The sequence below is a fragment of the Lycium ferocissimum genome, chromosome 7, assembly GCF_029784015.1.
Source record: "Lycium ferocissimum isolate CSIRO_LF1 chromosome 7, AGI_CSIRO_Lferr_CH_V1, whole genome shotgun sequence".
In the NCBI taxonomy this organism is placed as follows: domain Eukaryota; kingdom Viridiplantae; phylum Streptophyta; class Magnoliopsida; order Solanales; family Solanaceae; genus Lycium; species Lycium ferocissimum.
In genome coordinates this window covers 39870853-39883711 of record NC_081348.1, presented here as the reverse complement: position 1 = coordinate 39883711, position 12859 = coordinate 39870853, and the positions used below count along the sequence as shown (strand labels likewise).

At 33.0% G+C, this 12859-nt stretch overlaps 1 pseudogene; it reads left to right on the top strand.

Moving 5' to 3' along the window:
• Window positions 1-11845: 11845 nt before the first annotated feature.
• The window catches only part of LOC132062206 (uncharacterized), a 4385-nt pseudogene continuing 3371 nt past the window's right edge, over window positions 11846-12859 (top strand).

The following is a 12859-nucleotide window of genomic DNA, read 5'->3' as shown; positions in this document are numbered from 1 at the left end:
TAATTACCGTCATAAATGTCCGAAAAGTTTTCTAGAGAGGCAAACAAAGCGATGGGTTTTTCTAATAGCGGATGTTGGAAAGTTTTCTGGAGTGATTTTTTCCAATAGTGACTGGTGGGATTTTATTTTAATATGATAAATCAAATAAATGGGAGAAAAGTCAAAAAAAGGAGAAAATAGATAAATAAGTTTCATTGTTTTTAAGAGTGCCACATCACCGGGCCAATGTCCAGCTTTTATATATATACTAGTTAAGTGGCCCGCTCTTCACGCGATGACATATGCGATTTACAAATTTAGTTGATATAGAAAAGATAAAAATAAAACATAAATATATAAAAGTGTCATATAATTCCCAAGGAACAGTCTCTTCATGGGAAAGGGAAGTGAAGCTTCATTTTTTTTAGAGAGAAAAAGACACGTACCAAGTCTTCTAGCTTGCCCTTGATAGTTATATAAAGTCACAAATAAATTTTATTGTTATAAATAATTGTAATGCTTATTAGTAAATGTATGTAGAGGTTATTGTTATTCGTAATAAGAGATATTTGATCTCAAAAGAAACAGATAATTTAAGTCCGAGAAAAGAAAGGAAGGCAATCCTAAAATGAGAAGTAGCAATTAGTGGAAGATTAGAAATAAAAAGAAAGGAACTACGTACCGTTGCTAAATATCAAAAAAAAAAAAAAAGTAATGCATTCATAAGAGAATCTCAAAAATAAAATATACTTAAAGTGCAGAAATTTATGTAACGATATTATGTTCGGAGAAATAAGAAGTCATAGATTTATCATCATATTGTTGTTATATTACCTACGATAAGAATCACAGTATATAGTAACATATATATATGGAGATGTACATTTAGTGATCATATTAATAGTATGCGTTTGTATTTTTCTTGTATGATCATTCGTTATTTGGAATCACCCATTGATCGGAAAAATTAGCTTCTTGCTATTGCACTATGTAAGGTCCTTTTAAGAAGAAAACAAGATCCTATCCATCCTTTCACACTCCTTGATTGTCATAAAGGAGTATATAGCTCAAAAATCTCCAACTTTGCTAAAGACAAAAGAAAAGATCAAGACAAAACTTTCTAGTCTCTAAATTCCCTAACAAAGCTATGAGCCCCACATGTTACGGCGGATTGCATTCACAAAAATATAGTGTGTTCATAAATCAAGTTACACTTGGAAAAAGAAGTTTACCAAGCAGGAAGCATACCCCCACAACCAGTGTCCAAGGCAGTCCGAACTGTCCCATTTCGGTTGGGACTACTTTTTTTTTTTTTTTTTTAAATTTACCGCCGTATGGTGGCGTGACCTTATATCAGTAAATCGGAATTACAAAGCTGAGGGGAGCAGAAGCTCAACCCTCTTTTCCAGTTTGCAGCCAATGACTGCTAGCAAAAAATAAGCACTGGCAAAAACTATACAAGTTTTGCACAAATATAAAAGAAAATAGCTTAGTATCTCAACTAGCTGCGAAGGCCTATCCCTTCCATTTTTTACATGGTGTGTTAGCCATAAATAACTCACTTCTTCTTCAAGCAATTGCAGTAGGAGGAAATTGTGGGAATGCAGCAGCTGCTAGCTAGTGCCATGTCTTGATGCAGCCAAAATGCTAAGACTAAAGTCCCTCCAAAGAGTTGTGGAAAAGTTGGGGCTTTACTAAATACTTCTCCAAAGTGTATTTTGCTGCAATATTGTCACCAACAGCCATGCTATTGCATTTCTATACAAAAAAATTCTTCTTTTGTTTATGCTGAAAGGACTCCATTTGTATGAGATCAAGTCTATACGGTCCAATGGCCATCGATGGAAGATGATCATATGCAAAAATAATCAAATCCTCTTTTGTAATACTCCATTTTGCTAAAGCATTTGCAACTTGGTTGGCTTCCCTATAGCAATGACGAATCTCGCAAGTAATAGTACTTGATATATTTTGAATTTGATTAATAATGTTCTTCATTTGCCAAGGGATATTGTAGTTTCCTTCGATCATCTCAACCACAATCTTTGAGTCACATTCCAAAATTACTTTGTTATGCGCATTTTGAGAACACCATTTCAGTCCATTTAGAGCGGCCTTGGCTTCGGCCATATTACTAGTATCTATACCAACATTCCGAGTAAATGCCATGATAATTTTTCCGGTGTGATCTCTACAAATTCCTCCAATTCCAGCTCTTCCATTTGCATCCCTGCTTCGATCAGTGTTGATCTTCACCCAATTTTCAGGCGGCTTCCACCATTTAACCACAATGCATTCAATTTTGGGAGTAAGTCCAATAACCTGTTGATAAATAACTTCCCACCTGGAGCTCCATTCAGTATTACTCTTTGCTTTGGAGACCACCCATTTCAAATGAGAAAGAATCTTATATTGAATCCTCTTTGCATAGCATCTGTTACCTTCATATATGACTGAACATCTAGCTTTCCATATCTCCCAACAAATTACTACAGGAGTAATTTGTAAAATAGTCTGATGAAGTGAGTTTTTTGGATTGATATTCCACCACTTTTGAAGCATACACCTTATAGGTATATCCTCCCAAGAAATTGCAACAGGATTTCCAAAGAAATTCCACATTTGTTCAGCAATTTTTCCGCCAATAAAAGTGTGGTGCATAGTATCTCTTTGATCATTAGGACAACAAAAACAACTGGCATCATTTACAATCCCAAATCTAGCAGCAATAGTATCATTAAAAGGCAAGTTTCTTGTCAAAAATCTCCACATTTAAAAAGACATTTTAAAAGGTAAATGTTTATGCCAAATCTTCTTTAGAAAATAAGAAACCTCATTTTTCTGTCTAATATGTCTCCAGGCAGAAGCAGTAGTAAAAGTACCATTACTGTTAGGCATCCAAATAGGAGTATCAATAGAATCCTGATTACCTATGTCAATGGAGTTGATGTGTTCAGCAAGATATTCAGGAACATGTAACTGATCTATATCCCAGTTTCCATTAGAAACAAGTTAGAAACAACATAATTTAGTAGCAAGCAAATTATTTAATTATCTTGGGAATTTCTATATGCTCAAACAGGGAATAAGTTCTCTCTCGTGGCCTTTTTTTTAATCAATTTCCCAGTAGCTGCGTATTTCCATTCAACTCAAAATAGACATCCATTTACAGAGAGGTCGCTTAATCATCCTAGCCTCCCACTTTGAACAGCTGCACATAATTAACCTACAATACATGTATAACAAAAGGAGCCTGTCGCAGCTAACTAATTATTAGGCTTCTACAAAGTGGAGTTACCAGCATTTATGTTTTCTATGTTCGAGTCTAAAAGAGGATATTTGAAGTTGATCCATTCTATACGGCCCCCTAGCACTCTGGGGTAACTCTTCCAAAGCAAAAAAAATTATTATCTTGATTGTTGATCCTTCATTTGGCCAAGGCATCCGCTACTTGATTTGAATGGAACATGAATAGAGAAAGCTATAGGATAGTAATTTGGTGTTGCATTAATGCAAACGATTTTAACACATAATCTAGCAACTAAAGATTGGAAAAGATATCCACCAAACAAACATACCATCTCCATCATTTTAAGATGAATATATAGGTCACTAAACCTATTTACGTATAGCACCATAACAAAAGCTTTAAATAAAAAAGATGAAATGGTACATTTATCTGTATAAAAAGTATACAAAAGACCAAATATATCAAAATAATTTAATTATATCATGCTGATTGAGAAAAGATCTAGAAAGAATACTTGAACAAAAGAATTAAATGCTAATAGAGCCCTAGAATTCAAATGCTAATGTTTTTCTCTTGGTGTAGGAGAAAATGATGCGATTTTTAATGGTTGGGGAAATTAACAAAGAGCTTTCATTTGAACTGTGAAGAAAAAAAGGACTGGAGATTCACCAGAGAAGTTTCTGCATAAAAGCTAATAATTCCTTGCCATTAACTGATATGTAGACCTTTCTTAAGTCACTAAAACTGCCTAGTACTATTAAAAGGGAGAAAAGAAACAACTTCTTCTAGGGAAAGAATCCACAATAGGGTATATGATCAACAAAGGGAATATATTTTCAAGATACTGCAAATCAACATCACCGACCGTTTTTTACAGTAAGGGAAGTCTTCACAATAGCTACACTCATTTATAATAGGCTTGTAGCAAAAGCAACAAATCATAACTAACAAATTCATTGATTATGAAGATGAAGAGAAAACATGACGAAGGAGAAGATAATGATACCTGGATAAGTGGGTTCATCTGAGGCTTCTTATTTTACTGCGGAGCAATGAAATATGTCTCAATTTTTTCACGACACATCTTGCTTATAATTGAGGTTTACTGTTTGCAAAATCCAATGGCTTGTTACTTTCTTGGTCCATTTAGATGGTAGTATATCAGACTTTCCACCGGTTAGCATTTGCTAAAAAGTTATAGTAGGCATCTCCGTGAGTACTTCTATTAGATGGCAACTTATAAATGTTGACAACAATGCGAAAAATAATAGTTGGATCAAGTGATACGTATTATAATCAAAATATTTGTAAAACAAAAAAATCTCCTCAGAGAACGTTTCCCATACAAGGTAACCAAGCAATGAAAAGCTTCATAGAAGAAACACAACCTGAGCGCAACTAAGAAAACAGAATGATACAGTGAAAATCACCGAGAATAATCAAATACATCACTGTACTTACAACATTGAACATTCAAAAATTCTACAGAAAAATCTCAAAATTAAAGTTATAAACTTTTGGAGTTGTAACATTGATTCTCTATGTCAACGTCTTGCTCTTCCCTGTCCCCTGTCAGAGTATTCGAACCCCTAATCCCCCATATCCACATCTGTGAGACATACATATATTTACACAGACGAACCTAATATATAAATGAAACCAAAAATTAACCGCAAAACTATTGAATTTCATGAGAAGTTATGTATTACCAGAACCCATGGCTGATTTCCGATGACATAGAATATGCCTTTAACTCTCATTGAACACAAAAGTTTTCTTCCAGCAGCATTCGGAAGAGCAAATCTTCTGGGAAGAAGTGAAGGAATTCTTCTGGTTGTTACCAAATCTTTGCATCATAGGTTCTGAAAAGAGAGAGCTATTTAATGGCAGCCATGGATAAGGAGTAAGGGAAGCTGGATAGAGTAAAAATAAACCTTGGGAGGAAGAAGAGGAAGAGAGAGATGGCATTTAGGAGAACTAAGAGGGGCGTCTTTTTTCTTATGAAGAAAAGCGTCTTTCCAGGTTCCTTTTTAGAATAATTAAAGAGAGAGATTAGGAGGAAATCCAAAAAAAAAAAGGAAAAAAGTATGAATTTTTACTTAACTTCTTTTAAGACCTAATTATTAATATTAACTACCCTTTTATTTAATTATATTTAGTAGCTAATTAACTTTTCTAAATTACAAATGATAGCTATATCAAAAATACATACCCAAACACATATATCTTTCTTTTTTCCCAATCACTACCCATTTCAGATTTTTCATTTCTCAAAACCCTAAAAAAATCTCCCTCCCCTTCTCTCAATCACCACCACCATGGCCGCGCCCCTCTCTCTCTCTTCTCCCTCTTCCTCTCCCTCTGTGCTCACCCCTCTCTCTCTCTTTTCACTCTATCCAGTGAGGCGATGGCACAAATCTGGCCGTGTGTATTGTTGGTGGTGGCGGTGATGGCACTGATTTTGAGATAGCGGCGAAGAAGATGACGTGGAGGTGGAGAGATTAGGGTTTTGTTGGTGGTGGAAAGGTTAGGGTTTTTTCGTGGAGGTGGTGTCTCAGATTAGAATTTTGGTGGTGGTGGAGAGATTAGGGTTTTGGTGGTGGTAGTGTCTCAGATCTAGCCGTGTGTATTTGTTAAAAGCCAAATACAAATACATTAAAAAAAAATTTACATCTCACAAATACACTATTCTTGAATGTATTTGTCTTTGTATTTTTTGAGTGTATTTTGTTAATTTTTGTCTGTGTATCTGAATGTATTTGTTGAAATCCATTCAAATACACGAAAATTTGAATATATTTGGCTTCATATGTAGTTGGAATGTAAACAATGTATTTGAAATACATCAAAGAAATACATCAAAAAAAGCCATTGAAATACATCAAAAAAAATCAATAAAATACATTAAAAAAAATCACTGAAATACATAAAAAAAAAAAAAATCACTAAAATACATCAAAAAAAATATATTAATATCTAATTTAATAGCTCCACCGTTAAAGGCTAAAATCAAGGATCCTGTTTTTTTTACCGTGTTCTCGTGTATTTGTTGGCAACAAATACACGCGGAAAAATATACTATTTTGCTAAAATGTAGCTACAAATGATAATATTTAAAAGGGTAGCAACAAATGGTAGGAAGCTACAATAAGGTAGTCATTTGAGTAAGTTTGCCAAAAAGATAAGTACTAATACCGATTTTTTAGAGCGTTACGTCACCGGGCCTTTAGCCTACTTTTATATAGATATATAGATTATGTGAGGAGCTAATAGTTGAACCCATGGTTTTTATTATTATACAGATTTTATTTCACCTCACCCCTTCTCCTCTTGCCCACTTCTTTTCCTTTTCATACCTTGATAATTGTTGTGTTCAAATCAATTTGTGTTTACCTCAATTAATTCCATGTCTGCTATTTCCCTAGAGTTAGGATAAAATTTGTAGATTGCCTTTTTCAGCACTTAACTAATAGCAGCATGTTAAGTTTTAATGTTCCTTGCTATTTGTTAGCATTTTGTATTCGATAATAACTTAAACAGAATGTGGAAAATAAATTCAAAAAAGTAATTATCTGAGCTCACTGAATTCACAGTGTTTCCTTAAGGAAATTATTCCTCTCAATGTACCCGAGGTTATGGAATATATCCTCTCAAGATAGAACGAATTGCCTCACCAGCATAGCGGTACCTCAAACCATGGTGAACGGCGAACGCAACCATTTGGAGAAAATTACAGTAATATATTTGAAGTGCAGAAAGAATAAAGAAGATAATCAAAATTTTCGTAAGTAAAATGTGATGGAAATAACTAAGTATTTGTATCCAACAAAGTAAAGGAATGAAGAGATTTGAAGCATTTTTCATGAAAAGGTGCAAAGGACCATTTCCCATTCACACCTATTCGTAAAACGTAGCATTTTTATGTCATGATGTCTATGTTATAGTTTTTTTTTTTTTTTTTTTTGGGGGGGGGGGGGGGGGGAGAATCATTGATCATCACCAGTAATCGATTACAGTGTATGGTTCAATTTTTATGTGAGCATTGTGATGGTGCAAGAAATACTGCTGATACGAAAGTGAAGCTCACCATTATTTTCTTTCCGTGTGCCACAGCTATCTGTCCGAGGGATACGCCTTTTAATCAACAGTGAAATTGCAAAATTCTGATTTACTAACTAAAAGGCAAATCGAGAACAAAAGGAGCAAAAATGCAATTTCCTTTTGAGAGAAAAAACGAGTAAGAGTATAGGTAGAGCTGTCAATATAGCTTGGCCCCCGGAGGCCGCCCAACCCAACCCTTTATTTAAGTAGGGTTGGTAAGATTTTTTGGACTATATAAGTGAAAAGACAAAAGCCCAAACCTCTCTTGACCCGCCGGTCTCGGGGTGTGTGGGTATGTCAAATTTCACCGTGAGGCCAGAAAAGATAATAAATAAATAATTTTAAAAAAAATATATAAGTAAATTAAACAAAAAGATAAAAAGTAATGAGAAAAAAGATTGTACTTACTACTAAGAGTAATTAGAAACTGGAGTAATACTTTTTAGTCTTAGAATTTATATTATGTTTAATTTTTTTTAAACGTGATCTGAATTAGTGATTAAAAATAATAATTTATATTTATTCTCTTGATATGGATTTGCGCAAGAATAATTGGTAGAAGATTCTATTTCATATTGCAAAAGTTTCATGTTCAAATTGTACCAAAAATCACCTAGAAAATGTTAATTCGGGAGATGAAAAAACTTAAAAGCGCCGCCGTCACCCTCAAGGCCCGCTTTGAAAAGCACTGCCATTTTTGCCCTTCAATTAAAAAAAAGTAAATGCGTCCTAAATATTTAATTCTTTTAGCCCTTTTGTGATTGGGTTGGGCTAAAAGCAAACCCATTTGACAAGCTCTAATTATAGGTCGTACTACATGATGGTTTAAGAAATTGTACGTACAGTAATTTAAATCTTTACAAAAAAAGCAGCACGAACTCATACCTGCCGAAACTTTCACCGTCATGTATACTATGTTTTCATAGTCATTAGATCGCACCTTATTTTCTAGGTTGATTTGACAGGAACGCACATGTTGAATTTTGTAGGCCTCATATTTAATCATTGTATTCTTAACTCATTAGTTGAGATGTGGCTAAAGTCTTTCTAATAGTACGATAAAGTTGATGTAAACTATAACGTGACGTTAAAGATTTAAAGAGTCTCCTGTTACATCTGTATCAATAATTCATTCTAGAAATTAGATAAGTTCGTTTGAATGTGAGGAATATTTTACAGATCAATTGAAGATGGACGTGAAATGCCCTCAAAGCTTTTGTGAAATTAACAATTAAATGAGTTTGTTAGAGTAGGTTAGCATAGGAGTTAGTGAGATCTAGTTAGTTAAATGACATGTGCACATATGTATCAAATTGTATAAAAGTTGTGCATCTTCATTATGCACACATATGAAATGAAAATATCTTCTTTCTTCCTCCACAAGTCTCTCTAAACAAATGCACGGTAGTTTGCCCTAGAAATGAATCCATAGTTCTGGAGCATTAGCTTCCATGGATTCTTATCATACTTCATAAATTCACACTGTGGATTGGCAGACAATGCAATATATCTTTCACGTGGTTCCCTACTTTGCAAATGTAACTGAAGAGAGCTAATGGTAGTTTGTATGGATATTTTTGGGTTTTTAATATATTGTATCCTATATATTATATTAAACGAAAAAAATTGAAGAGAGTTGTCCTACTTGCATCTTATTATAATTAATGAGTTCAACTAAAATTAGTATTTTCGGTATGCAACATAAATGTATATATGTAAATCCATAATTTAAGAATTACATGTGTGTGTTCGATACCAAAGAACCTTAAATGTTTATCCAATCAAGTGTAAACTTACCTTTTACGATCCACATCCACATGTGTCTCGAAGGTGGTACGTCAACAGAAATAAAATTAGCAAAAGTTGCAAAAGTATCGAGGAAAATTCAAGTTGCACAAGGTTCCTGTTCTTTTTTGTTGTTACTTTGTTTGTGGCCTAGGAGGCTTGGGTTATGAAACGTCGAAGGGATATCAATCTTTATACATCTAGGATGTAAAACGTAGCTCTAGTACTAGTAAAGCAACACCCAATACTTAATATATTTGGAAAAAAATGTAAGAAGAATAATATTCTTATATAAAAAAGAAAAGGATATTAAGTTGTACAAAACATATAAAATAGTATATGAACTTTTACGTCTCATACTCTCAGATCATACATGATTTTTCATTTGCATACACAGAGAAAATGCAAATTAAATTAAATGTTCGTTGTACCAAACATATAAGCAGAAGGAATTGATCAATTATTTCATCTCCTAGGTCCATTAGCGCACACTTCATTGCATGCATGAACTGTAACAAATAATGTACATCATTATTAAAATATCCACTCAGGCACTCAATTCATTATCATTATACGATTACCACAATGTTCAGAGTGATCACACGCAGAGGCGGATCTAGGGTTTGAAGGTGGCAAGTGCCACAATTTTCTTCAATGTATATCTTGTTAGAAAAGTGTATTTGGGTCGGATCCATCTCTTTTTAGTTTATTCGGGTCAACTTAATAAGCTTTTTTTATTTGCAAATATGAAAATTACATCTTAAAAATCAAGAAACGAACATAATTAACATCTTAAACAAAGAATCACACTCATTAACACCCGTTAACAATAGAAGTAAAATCAACATTTTCACCAAGGGACTTGCATCTCTTATGTATATTATAAAATGAATTTGCACAAGTAAAATAACATCTTCAATAAAGGAATTACACCAATCAAAATAAGAAAAACTCTTCAATAGGTAAATACACCCCATAAGTAAATGTAGAATTAGATAAACTACACGTTTTCAAAAATAAATCATAAATTTCATGTTTTTTAAGTAGTAAAGTGATTTAAATTGAATTTAACAATTATAGAATAGCATAAATTTTTATAATACACTCCCTCCGTCCATTTTTATTTGTCCATTATACTAAAAATATATGTCCACTTTTACTTGTTAGTTATATAGTTTGAAAAAACAAGACATAATTTACCATTTTATACCTATTTTACCCTTATTATTAAGTACTCCAATTCATTTCTCATTTTATTTATTGTTTATTAAGAGTGTTTCAAGTCAAATACAGACAAGTAAACATGGACGGAGGGAGTAATAAACAAAAGAAATTATTAAAAAAAAATGAATTTTGATCTAGATCAATCCAAAATTTCCATTGAGACCCAAGTTTTTCGAATTAAATACTCGCAGATTTGAGATTAAGAGAAATGCTTAATTTAAGGGATTTTGAAGTTTCTATTTGTGTGTTCTCGCTAGAGATCACAGATAAAATAATAGAAAAGAGGAAAGACAATATAAATAATAAAAAGATAAATAGAAAATTGGGAGAGCCGAAAAGAAAATAACTGGTACATAGAAAGTAAAAAAGCACAAAGAAAAATGGGAGTCGGAAAATGTTCAAGATAGATTCAAACTTGTGTCTACCAGCGTTGACACCTTTGTCTAATTTATGACCGGGGGTGGCAGGATCAAATATTTAACCTCATTTAAACAAAGTACAACATAAGTATATAAAAAACTTATTAACCTACGGGGTGTCATAGCAAAATCTTTTTGACCATGAGCTTATTTATTTTGACCTTCACTAAATGAAGACTAATTCATGTCGCTTTTTTTTTCTACTGTCTTAAACGTTACTGATGATCCCGCCAAGAATTTACTTGACTCCACTGTAAATGTGTCGTAACGCATGAAAAACTCCACCAACAACAACCTGCATACATAATTTGAAAGTTCAAATCACATATGAGAGATAAATCAAAGTTAATAATCCTTAATAGTGTACAGATTTACGTTATCTTTGCCTTAGCGTAGCAATAGATCAACATGTAACCCTTCGTGTCAAGTATCATATGGTAATTAAATGAGAAGTAGCGTGATAATCTGTTATAATCCATTAAGTTGATGGGCAAATGTTCTTTGTAGTAGTATTTTAAAGATTTAATAATAAATAAACCTTTTATTTATTGGGAGTAATGTGGCAAGAGGAGAACTAGCCAAATAACTCCTACACTTGGCAATTTGCATGGAGATTTGTTGACAACAAAGCTGCACACTCATCATTGTTTGAAAGAATTTTTAGCCTATAAATAGGCTCACAATTCCTCCAGCAAAGAGACACCAAAAAATAAGAATCGCCCTTTCCTTTCCCATAGCATCTCACGTCCCGTCCCTCTTTCTAATATATTTCCCCAAAAAAAAAAAAAAAATTAGTTGCTCTTTCTTTTATTTCCTTAGTATAACTTGCTGGTATAATTTAATTTTGTTAATTCTTGTATCCTCTAATTAAATTTAGAGAAGGGCTTGTTTAATCTTGGGGAAACATTTCACATTGCTGAAATAATTTTTTAGGACAGTGTCTAGCACGACTCAAGTCATATTTATTAAATATATTAACGTAGTAATATTTATTTTCAAGTGCTGTTTTTTTATTTTACTAAGTAAATAATATTAATTATTATTGTACTGGTTTTATTTTGTGGTTTTCCCAACAATCTAAGAAACTATGGCAAATAATATCACTCGTGAAATTATTGATAATACCAATGTTAGTGTTGTTCTAGTCAAGCTTCCGTTTTCGTCATCTTGCCAGATATTCATGTCAAGCAGTATGCATTAATATGTCCACAATTTAGCCAAATGATGATGCTAAAATTGTGTACGTAAATAGACATGGTTACAAGCCCAAAGCCAATAATAAAACCTTCATGAAAAATACACCTCAATGCAAGAGAATTTTTGCTAGAAATGACAATCCCGTTAAGTCAAAAATAAATTTGATCTGCTTGATGATATAATTATTGCGGTCATTTTAGAAATAAATATTGAGGCCAATGTGAGAAACTGGGTGATAGACTCTAGTGCTACTAGGCACATTTGTGTAAATAAAAATGATTTTGTGTCATACACCCAAGTTAAGAAAGGAGAAGAAACTGTTTATCTTGGTGACTCAAGGACAACTCAATTCCTTGGGAAAGGAAAAGTTCTTCTCAAACTCACATCTGGTAAAATTCTAGCATTGAGTGATGTGTTGCATGTTCCTAATATCCGAACTAATTTGATTTCTGTGGGATTATTAGGAAAAGTTGGGGTGAAGGTTTCTTTGGAAGAAAATGAGGTTGTGTTGACCAAAAATAATATTTTGGTGGGCAAAGGATCTTATAACCGTGGTCTATTTGTGCTTAATGTTTCTAATGATATCTGTGAAAATGCATCTACTTCTACTTATATGGTTGAGTCTATTTCTTTGTGGCATGCTAGATTAGGACATGTTAATACTGCATAAATAAAGAAAATGCAGTCACTTGGTTTAATATCTGGTTTAGACTCAAATGATTTTGACAAGTGTGAAATGCTACCAAGCTAAAATTACTAAAAGTCTTGTTTTTCAAGTAAATAGAGAAAACCGAATTATTATCTTTGATTCACCGATTTAGATGATTTTAAAGCAGATTATGACTAGAGATGGTAAAAGATATTATGTGACTTTCATTGATGATTTTTTCGATTTACTAATTTG